Genomic DNA, 18,377 nt, shown 5'->3' with positions numbered 1-18,377 from the left:
AGAGCCACAGACTCCCGGGCTCTTCCCCACACTCCAGCCACAGCTGCAGCTTTCTTTCTTTCTTTCTTTCTTTCTTTCTTTCTTTCTTTCTTTCTTTCTTTCTTTCTTTCTTTCTTTCTTTCTTTCTTTCTTTTGAGACAGGGTTTCTCTGTGTAGTTTTGGTGCCTGTCTTGGAACTCACTCTGTAGATCAGGCTGGCCTCGAACTCACAGAGATCCACCTGGCTCTGCCTCCCGAGTGCTGAGATTAAAGGCGTGGGCCACCACCGCCCGGCTGAGCTGCAGCTTTCTTGACAGCACCCACTGACACCCTATTTGGGAGGTCTGGCACCAGTCCAGAAGCTCAGCCCGCCTCCTGGGTTCCTTTTCCTGCCTGGCAGAGCTGTTCCAAAGATCCACCTAGGTGGCAAACCTTCCAGAAACTCAATCATCTTTTAGGGTGAGTTAATATTTTATCCGTTTGCTTTGTTGGGGGGGGTATCATAACAGAAGAAACAGGAATTTAGGATCCATGGGAGAAAGAAGAAACTGTCACTTAGGGAGGACAAGCCGATGGAGCATGTAATGTTCAGAGACTGACAAACAAGCAGACCGATTGGGAAGGCCAAGAAGTGAAGCCAGTAGACCTGTGAACGGCAGTGAATGTGGCCTTAGGTGCTCTTGGCGTTCTCCTGGGCCTCACTATGCATTTCCTTCTTGCTCAAACCAATATAGCAGCCCTTTAGTTTGGTGAAGTATCAGGCAAGCCATTTTTTGAGACCTCTTCTTATTTGGAATATGAAATCAAAAAAGAGGTCTGTGAAGGGAGGTGTAGTTCAGTCACCTGCATACTTGCCTGGTTTGCTCAAAGCCAGCCCAGGATTTGATTCCACAAACAAGCATGGTTCCAGCACTTGAGAGGTGGGACAGAAGGATCAAGGAAGTTCAGAGTTCTCCATAGCTATGTGAGGAGCTGGAGGTCAGCTGGGACTACGTGTGGTGAGTCTTTGGATGGGCCAGAACTGCTGTGCCAAATAAACCCAGCCTCGTCAAGAAAGCCCTTAGACCTTCTCCAGCAATGCTGAGGTCCTCAATTACACGTGCATCTAAGATTGGGATTTGACTTTACACTTTTCATTTTACCCTGAGAGTCATTTTCTTGGTATACTTCTGAAATTGTCAGGGTTTTTTTGTTGTTGTTCACAGCATCATAGAATATTATTCTTTTCTCACATGCATAAGGTGAAAATTGTGCTATTTTAGTGTGTAAGAAAAACAGCTCGCTTTTTTTAAATGCTTTTATCTCCCACCCCCACCCCGGGTTTTATGTAAATGTACAGACTATTTTTCTTACATTTGTAAAGAAGCAGTTAACTATCTAAAGAGCAACTGAAGTTTATTTTTCAATGTTTTAAACAACTTTAATTCGATGATTAAATTGCTTTTGAAACATGTCAGATAAAAATAAACACTCATTGAATGTGTAAAATAATACGTCTTGATAAGGAATATAATAAAGCAATGCTAAACTGGTTTCCTCTCTTTGCTGTGTGTAGAGACTGAATGATTGAAGGTGGTGACAGTGCAACCTTGAAACACTGAGTTTTGGGCTAGGAAGAAAATCAAAATACTCCACAGCACCTTTGCTGTGTAGTGGGGAATATTTCAGAGAATAGGTCACTGGCAAATTGTCAACATCATCAGGATGTACTGGGTTCAGGATGCCATTTTTGAGGCTCAGCTCTCCAGATGAGGGCCATCTGGAAAAAATTCGTAATGTGGATGTGATTGCAGAGCTGACATACTGTAAAGGACTTGACATTGGGGGCCGGTAATTGCTCTGATTGGCTGAGCCTTTGCTCCAGCCCCTTTTAGCACTTGGTATAGAAATTTTAATAGGAGAATAAAGGGGGCAGTGTTTCTGTGACGATCATGGACTGCGCTGGCATTCTGTCTACCCGTCACACACAGAAGCCACTAGGAAATAGGATCTGAGAGGCAAGTTTTTTCCCAGTGTGGTTACTGCTTTGTTTTCTGGTGAGGTGCGTTCCTCCTGAGTCCTCCTGGCAGGAGAGGCTGGTGCTCCAGGCCTTTGCCAGTGGCTCCCTCTTCCCACAGGTCCTTTTCAAGTGTCCGTGAGGGATCGTGGGACACACTCATCAATGGCTCAGACCTCTCCTGTTCTCAAGAACCAGACAGGATGAGCACACTGACCGTGCCAGGATGCTAGGCTTTATTTTATTTATTTTAAAAATGTTTATTTTATCTGTATGTGAACCTGGGTGTATGTCTACGTGCCACATTCATGCAGGAGCCCATGGAGACCAGAAAAGGGCATCAGTTTCTTAGAAACTAGAGTTACAGGTAGTTGCACATACTTCCAAAAGCAGAATCATCAACATCTGCTTTGGGACCACCAAGGCTGAACTTCAGCAAAGAAACCTCCAGACGCCCTCATTTATAATCATTGTCTCCTGAGAGAAATGCGACCATTGTGGAGAGAAAGTATGTTTGTTTAAGATTTACTTTGCCTGTGTGTACAGGGGCCTTCAGAGACCAGAGGAGTACATCAGATCCCTGGAGCTGGAGTTGCAGAAGGTCTTAAGCCATCCAAGATGGCTACTGGGAACTGAACTCTGGTCCTCTGAAAGAGTAACTAACACTCTTACCTATTGAGCTATCTCTCCAGCCCTACCTAGAAGAACACATCTATCAGTCTATTTCCGCCAGCCTGTACTGATAGATGCAATAAGATTCCACAGGGAACATTTGTTCTTACATTCTGGAATTCATTATTGTAGATGTTTTACTATTTTCCTTTCAAAATGCCTTAGTGCTGTGTGATATAAATATATGCACAACAATTTTGTTAAAAGATAGACTTCAATTTTACCCTTAACGATTCAGGTTCCTTTATGTATGTAATCTGAGTCTCTCTAGTGAAGCTGAATTACTGCTTAGAGAGCTATGTCGTAACTGAAATTATGCTTGTGAATCATACAACCTTCTCTGATAGGATTCGATGTGCTGGAAGTTAAGGGCAATCTTCTAGATTATTCCTGTTACACTGTGTTGTTTTTTTAAGTATGATTCGTCATAGACAAATTAAAGCAGACATATAATAACATAAGTTTCCTTGAGGAAATGCCAGATAAAAAAGGCCCAAGTATACCAGACCCAGAAAGAGAACACAGACAGAAAAACAATGGTGCATTTTTATTTGTTTTTTTATTTATTTGCATCAAGCTGGTTTGGTAACATTTGTGCCCTGTGATTCTAACTTAGTGAAGTGCCCAGTACATCTGCGTGTTTCAGAGTTAATCATGAATAAGCCTAAGTTCAGATCTTGAAATACCACGTTACTCTTAAAAGAGAACCCTGTTCATTTGGCCTCATCTAACCTGAAAGTTCTTGTCATTCAGAAGATCTAGGTTTTATTTTATTTATTTTTAAAATATTTATTTTATTATCTGTATGTGAACCTGGGTGTATGTCTGTGTGCCACATTCATGCAGGAGCATGAAGACCCATGGAGACCAGAAGAGGGCATCAGATTCTTAGGAACTAGAGTTATAGGTGGTTATGAGCTGCCACGTGGATGCCAGGAATGGACTCGGGGTTCTCTGAAAGAGCAGTGAATGCTATTTACCACTAGGTTATCTCTCCAGCCCCAGGATCTAGATTTTATATGTTATGCTAACTTAAGCTTCAATTCATATCCCCAGTGACAACCATGATATAGAAATAAACCTTTACTTTCCTCATAATTTGTCTTTATATTAAAAAATATTTAGGCAAATGGGAAATACGAAAGATAATTCCATTGTAGTAAATTAGCATTCTTACAGTTTGTGTGTGCACACTTCTCCACAAAATTGGATGAATTCTTGTTTCTGAGACCATCAATCCAATATTTTACCCAGTTTTAAATTTTCACTCATTTTATAAATACTTAAAAGTTGTATTTGCACTCAACTTCTACCTGTTATGCCCAGATCTCGGGGACCCCCAAAAGACCACCACGGAGACTGAATCCCAAATGTAAAAGCAAAGAGCCTTTATTTTCAAACTCAGGGGCTTGGTCTGTCTGTCCCACACAGCAGTGAGAGCAGAGAGCCCTGAACTCAGGTGGTGTGGGGTTTTTATCATAGCAGAGGTTGGGGTGAGGGGATTTCCAGGGTTCAGGACCCTGATTGGCTGACATTTATCTAGAGGTAGCTATAAAACAAAAATAGATGTATGCTAGACTCAGGGACGTCTGGCCACCTTATCTGATGATTGGAATGTTTGGGATGTTAGGTACTTTCCCATGCCTGGGTGGAGTCAGCTTATGGCTTTTCCTGGATCTGGGTGTTGCCTGCCAGTAAGCCTGTCACAGAAGCTGTGTCTAGGCCCCTAAGCCTGTCATGGCTGCTGTGTGGTCAATCTGTTTTGGGGCCCCTCCACAGTATCCATATTTTTTTAACAATACAATTAAACTAATTATTATTTCTACATGCTGATTGGATTAACTTTCTATCTCCAATCTATATACAAACATGCATAGCAATCAGGTAACACCAGGTTAAGGCCACTGTTGATAGGCGGGGATAAGACAACATAAGAATAATGACCCAGAGACAGGGACAAGAAAACACAAACACACACACATACACAAAGGTGGCTGGAGAGACGGCACAGTGGTTAAGAGTGCTTGCTGCTCTTAGTGAGGACCTGAGTTCAGTTCCCAGAACCCACAGTGGGTGCCTCACAGTGGCCTATCACTCCACATCCGGGGTATTTTATTTATCTTCTGTACTGCATAGGCATCTGCAGGTACATGGTACATACGTATAAGACAAAGAAACAAAAAATAAAATAAATCTTAACATACATTGCGTGTGTGTGTGTGTGTGTGTGTGTGTGTGTGTGTGTGTGTGTGTATGTATGTGTCTGCTTAAGCCAAGCCAAGAGCAAGGTTCAAATTTGAGTGCAAATGATGCTCTGATTGTTTTACTCAGTGTATGGAACTATTTAGTAACTTGTCAGGCAACCTATGTCCATACTAGATCTATACTTACTCTTCAGTCTCTTATTTAAAAGATGGTTAGTCACTTATTTACTTATTCAGTGACTTGGTCAGTTATCACATGCCAATCATGGTTTTCAATGATAAAGATAGAACAGTGGGGAGAGTAGCTGAAAGCCATGCTTCCGGTATCTACGTTCCCGAAAGGGAGAGGAAGCGCTGCTTGGCATGTTCCTGTTTCTAAAGGCAGCATATATGAACCTGAATGGGGTGGGGTGGGGGTACCACAGTGGGATGTCAGAGCTCTGTGTCCTGTGAGCACACAGTGTTCTGGGGTCTTACTTTGCTAAGGTGAGGGATAACTGCTACTTCCTGCGTTTTCTCCTTCATCTTTTCTCTTCATCTTCTTTCCTTCCCTCTTCCTACCGTCTCGTCATCTTTTCATTTCCCCGGCCAATTCCAGTTCTACTTTTCTGGCCCTTCTCTGCTTCCTTCAACTAGAGCTGAGTTTGCACCAGGGCGGATGAAGACCTGCCGAGGTCTTTGTTGGCAAATCAGATGGAGGCTCCTTTGTAACTGACTGCACAGGGAGGCATGTGCCAGCAAGTGTTTTAGAGAACCTCACTGCCAATATCAACATTTGGCATTTTGCTCATCTTCCAACAGTGGGAATCTAACTTGTCCTTTAGCATGTCTCTACAGCCGGTTCTGACAGAGCAGAGCTGTTTACCCTCCAGCTGGCCTACGTCAGCTTTCAGGGTTTTGTCTCCACCCTGAGTCAATCTCTTCTGTTAACACTTGGGACACCTCCCAGGGAAGCAAAGGCCACATTTTCATTTTATACTCTCAAGTATGTAGCTTTTCTACCCACCTCGGAGTCAATAGCTCTACAGTCTTATCTGTGCTAAGAAAGGGAAGAGATGGAAGGTATTGGTACTTGCAGGAATCTGCCGAACACATGCATCAACACCAAGATTCCAAGAAGGCAGAAGCCTCGGCTTGTGAGACTGTTCTGCAATGAAAAGTCCTTACAGTTGGGTTACAGTCATTCATTATTGTTATGATTTATTACCTCCTGGAGGAGGTGGGGGTGTGGGTATCCTGCACATGCAGGGAAACAGGCTGGGCAGATGCCGCCATGCTGGCAGTCAGTGATACACAACCCAGACAATGCATCCACGTGGAGAATTTGTTATAATAGAGAGATAAAGAGGCAGAGAGAAAGAAGGAGGGAGGGAGAGAGGGAGAGGGAGAGAAAGAGAGAGAGAGGGAGAAGGGGGGATGCACACCTCATGAGAGGAAAAGGAAGAAGAGAGAGAGAGAGAAAGGGGTGGAGTTTTTCCTTAAGAGGCTTCTACATCAGGATGCAGGGTGGCCCCAAGGGGTGGGATCAGAATATTAACAATTATGAGGAAAGATGAGGATGCTTGTCAGTTTTTTTTAAAAATAGAACATGGCCAGAATATTATGTGATTATTAGTTTAGTTTATCTGTTAATTATGTCAACTACTCCTTAATTCACAGTTAATATAGTTACCCCCTTCTTTATTTAAAATCAAATGCTTTGCTCACATACCATGAACTCTCAGTGTAATTTATGTGTGATAGATTGTTCTTCATGCCTGTACTTGGTTCTACACACCACATCTGAGCCTTCCATGAAGGAACACTCTTTGGTTGTCACATTCTAAGGTCTCCCATTGGCCCTTCCAATTTACTGCTTCTTTTTTCATTTATCATTTGTTTAATTTTCCTTTCATAAGTTTTGTTATCTGAGGATGTACCCTGTGTAACCTTTTTCTATTGACATCTTAAAAATGACTATGAACTTTGTGGATTTAAGTAGCCCATGTTTATTACTTGGATTCTACCACTCAGAAAATGCAACTGCTCCTTTGCTGAGGGGATGCTGTGGTCCAGGGCTCAACTGCACTGCATTCTCACCTGGAGGCCAGAAGGGGAGAGTTCTGACTTCTTGTTTTCAGACATGGTCTCACTCTGTAGCCCAGGTTGGTCCTTAAACTTGTGGTCCTCTTCTTTCAGTCTCCCACATACTAGGGTTGTAGATGCCCTGACCACACCAAGGAGTCCTGGCTTTTGTTGACTGCAGTCTCTAGACTGCTCTTAGGTCTTACAATTCAAGAAGAGGCTTTGACATGTGAGTTTCCCAGTACAACTCTGGATTCATCTCTACTCTGCCACATGGACTCTTAAATAACATAACTTAGTCAAAAGAAAGACATCTCACCAACATGCTTTTATTTTTTATATATTTAAAAGGCAGTTTATTTATCATTATTATTATTATCACTATTCTTGTTATTGCTATTTTATTGTGTGTGTGTGTGTATGTGTGTGTGCACTTGTGCGCACGCGCATGCATCGTGTATGATGCATGAATGAGTATATGTGCACCAATGGCGTGAATGCAGGTCAGAGGATAACTCTGTGCAGTAGGTTCTTGCCTTCTACCTGCAGGTAGGGAGGGAACTCAGGTCATCAGGCTTGCACTGCAGGCATATACCCATCTTATTGACCCTCTTCATCAAGGTAAATTACAAGTCCTGCTTGACTAGAAGGACAGTTGGACACCAAGACACGAACAGAAAGTTGAGATACCACTAGGGTTCACTTGCATTCTGTCACCACAGTCTCTTCCCCCATTTCACTGAAAATGGAGCTTTAAGGTCTTGATTTTGTTTGTTTGGTTTTTTTCCCTTGTATTGAGTGTTAGGATCCTGCCCTTATTCCCACACATGCTCAGCTTGGAGTCTTGCATTTTATGTCACTGGGGAGAGTTGGCGACTACGTGGTCATGCAATCTGCGCCTTAAAAAAGTCAAATGCGGACCCCACCCTCTCCCTCTGTTCCCTCTCTGCTCTCTACTCTATGTTCTCTGCTCCCTCCCCCCAGGCCTGGCTCCCCTCTCTCTCCCCCACCCCTTTTCCCTTCTAATAAATCTCTAAACTACCATTGGGTTCTGCCATGACTGTGGCCTTTCCATGCGGTAACCAGCACCATTTACCTATCAATCAGATTGAATCCAGGGCTCCCTGAATGCTACACAGGTGTCCACTAGCTTGTTCAGTTTATTTATTTTAATGTTGTTTGCATTGTTTTAATTGCAATTATTTTAATTGCCTGTTTGCAGGCAGACAGGGAGAGAAAGTCTGACCTCATATAAAATCCATTGGTAGAAATTTTAATAATTTACTGAGACAGTGGCTGTTTCTTTCAGCCATGTAATACACTTACGTTGTGAGTTTATCAGGCCATTGGTCTAACCACTTTATCTAAGGGGAATTTCAGATAAAAACAGAATCTGAAGCCTGGTCTATAGAGCTAGTTCCAGGGCAACTAGGGCTGTTACACAGAGAAACCCTGTCTGGAAAATTCAACAGACAAACAACAACAAAACAGAGTCTGCATTACTTGGGAACACAAAAGGCAGAAGGAAAACTAATATTATTGAGTACATGTTGGATAATTAATTCTTTAATTCTGCTGTGTGTCTGTATTTATTTTGTGGATTAAAACTTGACTCCTCAGAGGTAAGGCGTGAGGACGTTTTGAGAAGTAGTGAGGGAGGGTGGGGCAGAAGAAATCCCACATTGTGCCTCAATCAGCCTCCGTCAAAAATTTCTTCAATTTCTACTATGATATTTCTGTTCAATGAACAATAGTTACCATTCATCAATAAACAATGGCTGTATAATGCCTCCAAATCAATGTGGTTAATAATAACTGTATATTATGAAGTTGCTCTAGAAAGTGGTTTTACACAGACCTAGTTCAATATGGATAATTAAGTTGCTTAACCACCAGGCTTTCTTACCATGTATTTTGCCCCCTCTATCACACACAGGTATAAAGAAAACGTGGTATATTTATACACACAAGAAAAGCCACAAAAATAACACAGTATCCTGCCATCTGCTGCTACATAGATGGAGCTAGAGTGTTGCATTGAGTGAAACAAACCAGGCTGATGTTCTCACTGAATTATAGAAATCAAACTTGTGGAAGAACAGAATACTGATCCTCAGTGACTGAGAAGGGCAGGAGGGCAGAAAGATCAACCAGCAGTAGGAGAGGAATCACCTTCAGCTCTTGCTTAACGTAAGCAGGTGGCTGTTGGTTACAACAGCCCATGCTGGATATTCTCAGCTGACTAGAAGATCATCCTCCCCCCAACCTCAACACATTAAGACATCAAGGTGGCTGGTGGAGAGGAGCAGGAGTGCTTAGTAGCTTCCTTTGATTGCTGCTAATTATGTTTCTGCACTGAGTTACCAGGGATGAAAAAGCAAAAGATTAAAATTTAAAAAAAAAACCTATAGTGATTGTGAATTTTCCATCTCCAGTTTTTGAATATTTCATACAAATTTGGAATTTTCTTATCTTTGTTTTTGTTTGAAAATTTTGTTTTCACATGTCACAAAATGTTCTCTTTGTGTATCATATTTTTGTACTAAGTTCTCATTTGTTTGATCATTTCAGGTTTGTTTGAAAACATCAGATTTCCTTTGCTGAGTGTTTGTGTGGTATTCCTTTTCCCCTTCATTCCAGTTCCAGCCATCTCTTTTATTATGGGTTTTGCATAGAACACACAGTTAAGTCACAGACCCTGGCATTTTAATTGGAGTGTTCATTTACATTTACTGTCACGAGTAATCATCGATGTACCTTGGTTTATTCTCCTGTATTGCTGCATGATTTCCTTTGGTTGACCTGTTCTGTCTTCCTTTGTTCTTCATTCTTCATCTGCATCAATCCATATGAGAGCATTTTGTTATTTCTTTTGGAGTGCAGTTATAACATTTATGCATAGATGAATGTCTGTGTGTGGCAGACACAGTGAAACATCTCATATCCATACCATTCATCTGTGTGTAATGTGTAAAGGACAGTTTACACTACAGTCACCATATGGTACAGCTGTCTCCACAGTAAATTTTAGGACACTTTTTGATATATTTATTTGTTTGTTTATTTTTAATTAACATAATTTCTTTATTGATGCCTTGGGAGTTTCACATCTTGCACCCTAAATCCACTCATGTCCCAGTCCCCCCATATCCTCCCCTCACCCCGACAATGCCCCCCAAAAAATTTAAAAAAAATCAAACCAAAACAAAGTAAGCAAGCGAACAAACAAAAACAAGAACAAAACAAACAAACAAAAAGACAACAAACCTCTTAGCTTCTCCATCTTTCCTACCACTCCAACACCTCTTCATTCATCCTGGTGGATTGGGAACGGTGTGTTATAATCTATACCCCTTTGTCCAATCAACTTTACTGGCAAATGTTCATTGCAATGAGTCACTGGTCTGGTTCCAGGCCTCTGGTTTCTGGTACACCATCATCACTGGATCCTCACCGAAACTCCTCTGGGATATCCCAAGGCCACTTCCAGTCAAGGAGATCCTACATGCATCATTCCACAGGACTAGTCCCTTCATGAGCTCCAGCAGGTCCTAGATGGGGTAGATGTTAGGGTGGACTGGTCAGTCCAGGCCACTGGGTCCACCCACCTCAGGTGAGGCACAGAGCCAGTTCCCCTGTGTCTGTTCTATCAGGATCAGTTCTTCTTTGCCTGTGGTGAGGGGTAGAGCCATCTCTCCCAAGTGCAGGGACCAGCTCTCAGTGAGGGTCAGGGCCAGCTCTCTTGCTGCAGGGTCTAGTGAGAGGCAGGGACAGCTTTCCTGGGGCCATTGAGGGCAGGGTCAGTTCAGCATAGCCCTCTGATTCCATCACTCCTGATTCCTATTTGGCTCCTTGAGGCGACACGAGCCACAGACATCAATACAGACCCCAGCTGCAGCTGAACCACAGACTCAGACATGGCCCTTAGCAGCAGCTTGACCCGAATAACATTCTGGCTCTGGGTGGAGTTACTGGCCACCCATGGCATGGCCTCAGGACACCAACAAGGCCATAGGTTTCGGCCCCAACCACAGGCTTCTGTGTGACATTTGGTAGCAACATGGGCCTTGGACTTCAACACAGACCCCCGCCATGGTAGGATCATAGTCCTCTGCCACAGCTGGCTCTGGATGTCACCATTTCTGTAGCTGGCAGTGCAGGCCACTCAGACAGGCACAGTCCCAGTGGCAGCATGACCCTTGGACACCAACATGTCCCCGGACCTTAGGTATCTGCATGGACATTGATGGTAACAGGAACCTTGGACATCAACACAGACCATGGCTGCCATCTGGCCCTCAGCTGTGGCTCTGGCCCAGATATCACCATGGCATTGGGGAGCAGTGCAAGCCACTCAAATCTGTATGGCCCCAGCTGAAGTATGGTCCCCCAGACATCAACATGGACTCAGGTGGCTGACCTGACCCTGGGCATCCACACGGCCCCTGGTGGCAACAGGAGTCATGGTTATAACCCAGACCCTGACTACTACTTCATGCCCTTTTGTTACAAGCTACTTTTATTGACAGCAGCCGGTTTGCTTTAGGCTAAGACACATTTGCCCACTCTGAGCTTTCATGTGGTGTGCGTTCTGTGACAAGTGGCTCTTTTCTGACTCTCTTTAAGTGTAATATAATCTTATTAATGGTGTAACAGATGCCTGTCTGCCTGTCATCCATTCTTCCTCTATCTCTTTTCTCCTTTCTTTCTAGTTGATATGTAGACAAGGATGGTCTATAACTTTTGATCTCTCCTGCTTCCCTCCACCTTCCAAATACTTCAATCCTTCTGTGAGAATTTGTATACACTATTCATGTGGACATAATAAACAATTCTGTTTATTGTCTGAGGAACTGTTAAAGTGTTTATCTGAGCAAATACATCACCTTGTAGAGTGATTTTGTTAGATTTGTGTTCATAAAGTGGTTTTCAGATTGTTAACTTCAAGTATGGTGAATACAGTGTCTTGTGTGTGTTAGTCTTGTTTTCCTTGTTTGTGTCTGTAGACGAATTTCTAAATGGTCTTATTAAATAAAAACACGGAGCCAAATATAGGGGTGAAAGCCTTAGAGAACAGGGAAATAGGAATAGCCACCAGCCAACCTTACCTCACCAGCTCTGCAGCTTCCAAAATGTGAGCTACTTCCTGTCTTACCTGCGCCTTTATTGCCTTGCTGTTCTGCCCTCTCATTGGCTATCTTATTCCAGCTACCTCACTTCCTTGTCACTGCTTGTCTGTACAGACCTCCAGGTCTCTATGGTTGGTACTGGGATTAAAGGCATGTGTCACCAGACTTGGCTCTGTTCCCTAGTGTGGCCTTGAACACACAGAGACCCTGTCTGATAAGTGATCAGATTAAGGACATGTGCTATCACTGCCTGACTTTTGTGTTTACTTAAAATGGCTTGCTATTTCTTCTGATCTCCAGGCAAGCTTTATTTATTAAAGCACAAATAAAATATCATCTCATGTGTCATTTTGTCTTTTATTTTTATTGCCGAGCTCTGAGAGTCCAGTTGAAGAGAGGGAAGAGGGATTCTATGAGCAAGAGGGGTCAAGATCATGATGGGGAAATCTACAGAGACAACTGAACCAAGCTCAAAGGAACTCAAAACTTTGGACCAACAGCTGTGGAACCTGCATGGGACTAGACTGGACCCTCTGCATATGGGAGACAGTTTTGTAGCCAGGTCTGTTTGAGGGACCCCTGGCAGTGTGATCATGGTCTATCCCTGGTGCATGAGCTGGCTTTTTGGATCCCATTATCTATGGTAGGACACCTTTCTCACCCTTGATGCAGAGGAGAGAGGCTTGATCCTACCTCAACTGAATGTACAGGCTTGGCTGTCTCCCCATGGGAGAACTTACCCTGTTGAAGGAGGGGATGAGGGGTGGGTTGGGGGTGGGGAGGAGGCAGGAAGGAGTGGGAGGAGGGATGAGAGGAGGAATCTGTGGTTGGTATGTAAATGAATTAAAAATATGTCTTTTCATTAAGAAAAATTTTGTTTGTGTGTGTGTGTGTTTGTGTGTGTGTGTGTGTGTGTGTGTGTGTGTGTGTGCTCGCGCGCGCATATGCACAAGTCAAAGGCCAATTCGTGGAAGTTGCTTCTCCTCTTCCGCCATGTGGGTGCCAGTGATGGACCTCAGGTGATCAGCTTTGGTGACAAGCACCTTTACCTATGGAACCATCTCTCCTGCCTCAAGCTCTTTCTTTTGAGGAGTATTGAGTCGTAGAATATTTGAGGTTCACAGAGAAGCAAAAGATGAGATCTCTACAGTAGAAATAACTTGCTCCTAGTGGGTGCTGTCAAACTTACAAATAATGCACCCAAATTCATGCTCCAGATTCTAATCAAGGACTACACTAGATGTCTTGGATTACATAAGAAAGTACTGCAGATTGAGCACTTTGAACAACTGATACTAATTTTTCTCACTGCTTTGTAGGTCAAAAGTTCAAGATCGTGATTGAGCAAGACTGATTTCTAGTGAGACCTTTTTTGTGGCTTATTCCATGGCACCTACAATCCCTATAGGACTAAGGACTAAGACCCTACATTTATGATGAGATTTAATGCTACATATGTCCCTTTAAACCTAGTCACTTTGGGAGCCAAAGCTCCAACAGATAGATGCCAGAGCGAGTGGAGCCACAGGTTAACCCATGACAGCATCCATCCCTGGAACTGAGGAATGGTGTATCTTCAGAATGTCATCATGAAGTTAATAAGTCAATGGTTTAAACAAAAGCAAGAACAACAAAAAAGGTCATGCTCTCAGCATAAAAATTCTGTTTATCACTCTTAGATCCTTCTTATTTTCTCTTTTTCCTATACCCCTCCATTGAACCATTCTAAAGAACTTTTTTTTTATTTCACTTATAGTTTTAGGTTTTAAAAATTGTGCTACTCAAAAAAGATAACTTTTATTTTTTTGTTGATATTCTCAATTCGTTCAGATACCATTTTGCTAAAATTTTCTTTCATTGTCTATTTATATTTTTCTCAGTATTTTGAGTGTATTTAGGTCAGTCTTTTAAAAAGCTTTGTCTGATGAATCTGACAGCTGCACATTTTATTCTGTTTTTTGAGTGAGTCCTGTTTCCTGTTCCTTTTGTAGCTTGTGGGTTTTTGCTGTCAGAAATTGATTATTTGATAATCATAATGTGGTTATGCTGAAAATCAGATTTCTCCTTGCCCTGGGACAGTCTCATACTTTTTTTATGTCAAAAACTGTAAGTAGTAGGACACCTGTTTTGAGACTTCTCAGCTTATGAGGTGATTACTGTTTTTGTATGCACTCACTGCTGTCTGTTGCTGAAATTCATTTCTTTTTATGTTGCTGTGATAGAATATCTGATAGAAACAACTCAGGAAAGAAAGGATTCATTTTGGCTTACAGTATAAAAGAAAAGGAGTCCATAATGGAGGGAAACCATGGCAACAGGTAAGGAAGGCACAGCAGCTGGAATCTGAAGCGGCTCACATTATACCCTCACTCAGGAAGCAGACAGCAAACAGTAAGTGTGGCCAGGCTGTAAGATCTTGAAGTCCTCAGACTTCCTCCAGCAAGGCTTCCTGACCTAGTCCTATAACTGCTGGAACCTTTCCAAACAGCACCCACAGTTGGGGACTGAGTATTCAAACACGTGGGCCTCTGTAGACATTTTATATTCAAAACACAGCAGTAGTTTCAGCTCACATTCACCAAATGCGTTGACAAAGATTTTCTGGATTGCCCGGAAATCAGATAGACAGACAGATGCATGAACACACACACACACACACACACACACACAACACACAACACACAACACACACACACACACAACACACACACACACACACACACACCTGAAAGGATGTAACAACTACTTTTCCTGGTTCATGCAGACCAGCTTCGTGCTTAGCCCAGGCCTGCTTACTATCCAGTCTTACTTTGGGGTGAAAACTCATGATCTTCTCAGTACATTTCCAAGCACGTGTCTAGGCTGAGCAAATGTTTGTGACTCTTTAACCATCCTTCATATATGTCAGCAGCTGTGTATGGATGTCCCTTTTCTAAAGAGTCTCACTTGAACTTCTGGCCATTGGTGGTCTGTTGTGTAACTCCATCCATGTGAGTTTTGTTAGCCCCAGCCACTGTGATGAGAAATACTACCTTTCCCCTTGTTTAGATTCTGAGGTAGGATTCAGAGCCTAGCAAGCCAGTTCCTCGAACATATTCTAACCTGGTTAGAGCATACAAACACACACACACACACACACACACACACACACACACACACACACACACATTACAAGTGAGGTATTTATATTCATCAGTTTTTCTCATTACTGTGAACAAATACCAACAGAATAATTTAAAGGAAGGCTGACTTCAGCACATATGTTTTCTGAAGACTCATTACATGGTTGCTTGGCCCCTGAGCTCGGACAGAGCTTCACTATAGTGGAACTGTGTGGAGACTTAATTTACCTCACTGCCCATGTGAAGGAGTGAGAGATGAGAGAAAGAGGGGGGGCAGAGCTGGACAGGGATCCAAGGCACCATCCAAGGCACATTTGCAGTGATTTTCTCCTATCAGCTAAGACCCCATGTTGTTTATGCTACTTTCCCAAAATAGACTAGGGGCCACAAGTTCAACACAAGAGCCTGCAAAGAATCTTTTACATTTGGTGTGTTTTACTCTCTTTGTTTTCAGGATGAAGGGAACTAGGTTGCTGTAGTTGAAGACCAAGAAGGTGACTAGGTAGAAGAGGCTTTGAAGCTAGTTAAACACTGCCCAGCTCTATGATCGTTTTGGAGATAGTTCCTTCTTGATTTGGGGTTTGTTTGATTGCCATAAATCTTTGTTTGTAAGCTCCCAGAGAATGTTTAGAAGCATCTGTCTTCTTGTATCTCTCCGGAGAAGGGAAGGTTTGCAGTTCTTAGTTTATCACTTTGCTTATGGAGTCCACAGAGTTCTTAACTACTCTAACGATTATTTTTCCAAGTTGCTACCCATCTTCTGTCATTTAATGTTCTAAAAGATATGTTAGGAAACAAAAAAGCATTGTTTAATCCAAGTCTAGTATTTTTTCTTTGAGTCCCACTGAGATTAAATCCTAAAGACTCAGGCTAAGTGAGTAGAATTTGCTTTAGAAATTATTTATACAATGTTTCCTGCTTATAACAATATTTGTATAGAAATTCTCATGACGAGAGACTTGATTTGCCTGGAGGACGTGCAAATACCTTTGCACTTCTAAACTGGTAGTTTCAGCAGTGTGTCACTTCCTTCAGGTCAAAAAGTTAGTTCCTTTCATTTTAGAGCATGGTTTCTTGTTTCTGTGTCTGATACAGAATTAAAATAATTGGTCTTCATTTTTGAAAAAGTTTAAAGGGACTTTAGGGATTTTCTGTGTTTTTCTTTTAAAATAAATGACATCTTTTCTTCTGAGAAACTACAATGTGTGGACATTGGAGCTATCTTTGTGAAGGTAATTTTCAAAATCATGTTGATTTAATCAACTCAATTAATGCCATAATTATAAAATATCCTCCCAAATAGGCTTGGAAGATTTGGTTTTGCTTCCAATTACCTTTTCAATTAACTAAGAAGTGCTTCATGGATAAAAATTTGTCCTAATAAGACTGCTGAGAATAAAAGGGTCATTTTGAGAGAATGTCAAGCCGACACTTGGAAGGGATTATTTTAATAATGAAACAAGGTTAACCATCAGAGACAAATGAGCTTTGTCTAGTGTCAACTTCCTGGGAGAATGTGCCAGAATGTCAATATTCAAGTGAATCAATAACCACTTAATAACATGACATCATTAGGCATGTATTTTGTAAATATTTTAAGTGCTGGTTTTATATGTATCATATTTACTGCTTACTATTAAGTATATAATGTGGAAAAAAGTGTAATTCCTGCTTGAGTGTCATGAGCAGGAATCTTTTCACTCTTGCAGGTGCAGTTTCCTTCTGTCCTTAGCTTAGTGCTGGGAAAGGCCAAAGGCTGTGTGTGCTCTTCCTGCTCTGCTGAACCATGTGATCTTGAACTCTCAATGGCTTTCTATTCTCAGACTCTTTCCCCTATACAACCTTTCGCGCACATGTCAGTTGATTTCTGAATTGAAAGGTATTAGTAGGACTACCCAGGACTTTAAAAAACAACTTTATTCTTTGCTCAGGGTGTTATGATATGGTGCATGGGAGGCCTTGGAGGGTTGGGCCAAGGTGCCCCAGTCAGTGAGGGAGAAATGCCATGCAGATGCAGTGGTGGAGCCGTGGAAAGTCACTCACACCATGTAGACCCATGTCCACGTGGAAAGTTCATTTTGGGAGGAGAGGAGAAGGAATGGAGGGAAGGAGAAGAGAGAGAGAGAGAGAGAGAGAGAGAGAGAGAGAGAGAGAGAGAGAGCATGCGGAGGTGCACACTTTGTGGGAATAGAAAGAAAGTAGGGGGAGGAGTTTTCTCTTAAAGTAGGCTTTATGTAAGATGATGTCAGTACACTTATTGGCCAGGATTCCAAGAAGTGAGTCTGAATGCTAACATTCCTACCTTTTTGATTATTATAAAAAGGTGAGTTATGGGTAGCAAGTGGGGGGATGAGAGCACCAGATTCTCGAGACTGCTTTCTGCTGAGTTGGGATGAAGTGGGGTCGGGGTCATGCACAGTGGGAGGTGTGAGTAAAGAAGCTTTCAGTTAGCTGTTGTCATGGAGTCCCCAGGTGTCTGTTCCTTGAGGAAGCTGAGAAGGCAGGTTGCTAGGAGGAAAAAAAAAATACATTGTTATCATCAGCCCCATGAACAGGGCTAGCCATGGAAAAGTAATAACTGTCAGAAAGAATGGAATGGGAGAGTGCCCTGAGCGAGACATGAGAGCAGATATGCCTTTCATTGGGACATCTTGGAAAACCAGATTCCAGTTGCTGGTTAGGTGCTGGCTTGAGCATGGGGAGATGGTATCAGTAGTAAAGTCCCAGGAGCTTGGCAAGATGGCACACCAAAGTGAGGGACGATGTGTTCTAGGAGTACGGGAGCCATCACATCTGCTGTTTCTCTGGAGGTGGGAAATGCATCCATTCTGTAAAGGTGTCAGCAAGAGTTAAGAGATACGGAGCCTTTTTATGAGCAGGGATGTGGGTGAAATCAACCTGCCAGTATTTGCTTGGCTGGTGTTCTGGGTTGGTGGTTGGCATCTTCAGAGCTGGTGCAGGGGCTGAGCCCCTGAGGGTTGGTCTTAGCAAAAGTCTGGTAGGAGAGGTGGACCTAGGCAGGAACCTGTAAGTGTGTAGAACAACTGGAACAGATTTACATCTTGGTATCATACAAAAGGCTATGGCTTTGGGTTAAAACGTGTGAACATTTTTAGGGCCTGGTTTCAGTCCAATGAAACATATCTTTAAATCTATAACCAGAGGAAATTTACCGAATGGAAGTGTTTGGGTGAGTGAAGAAGAAGGAGGG

This window comes from Peromyscus eremicus, chromosome 19 (genome assembly GCF_949786415.1).
Source record: "Peromyscus eremicus chromosome 19, PerEre_H2_v1, whole genome shotgun sequence".
NCBI lineage: Eukaryota > Metazoa > Chordata > Mammalia > Rodentia > Cricetidae > Peromyscus > Peromyscus eremicus.
Note: the sequence above shows the minus strand (reverse complement) of the source record.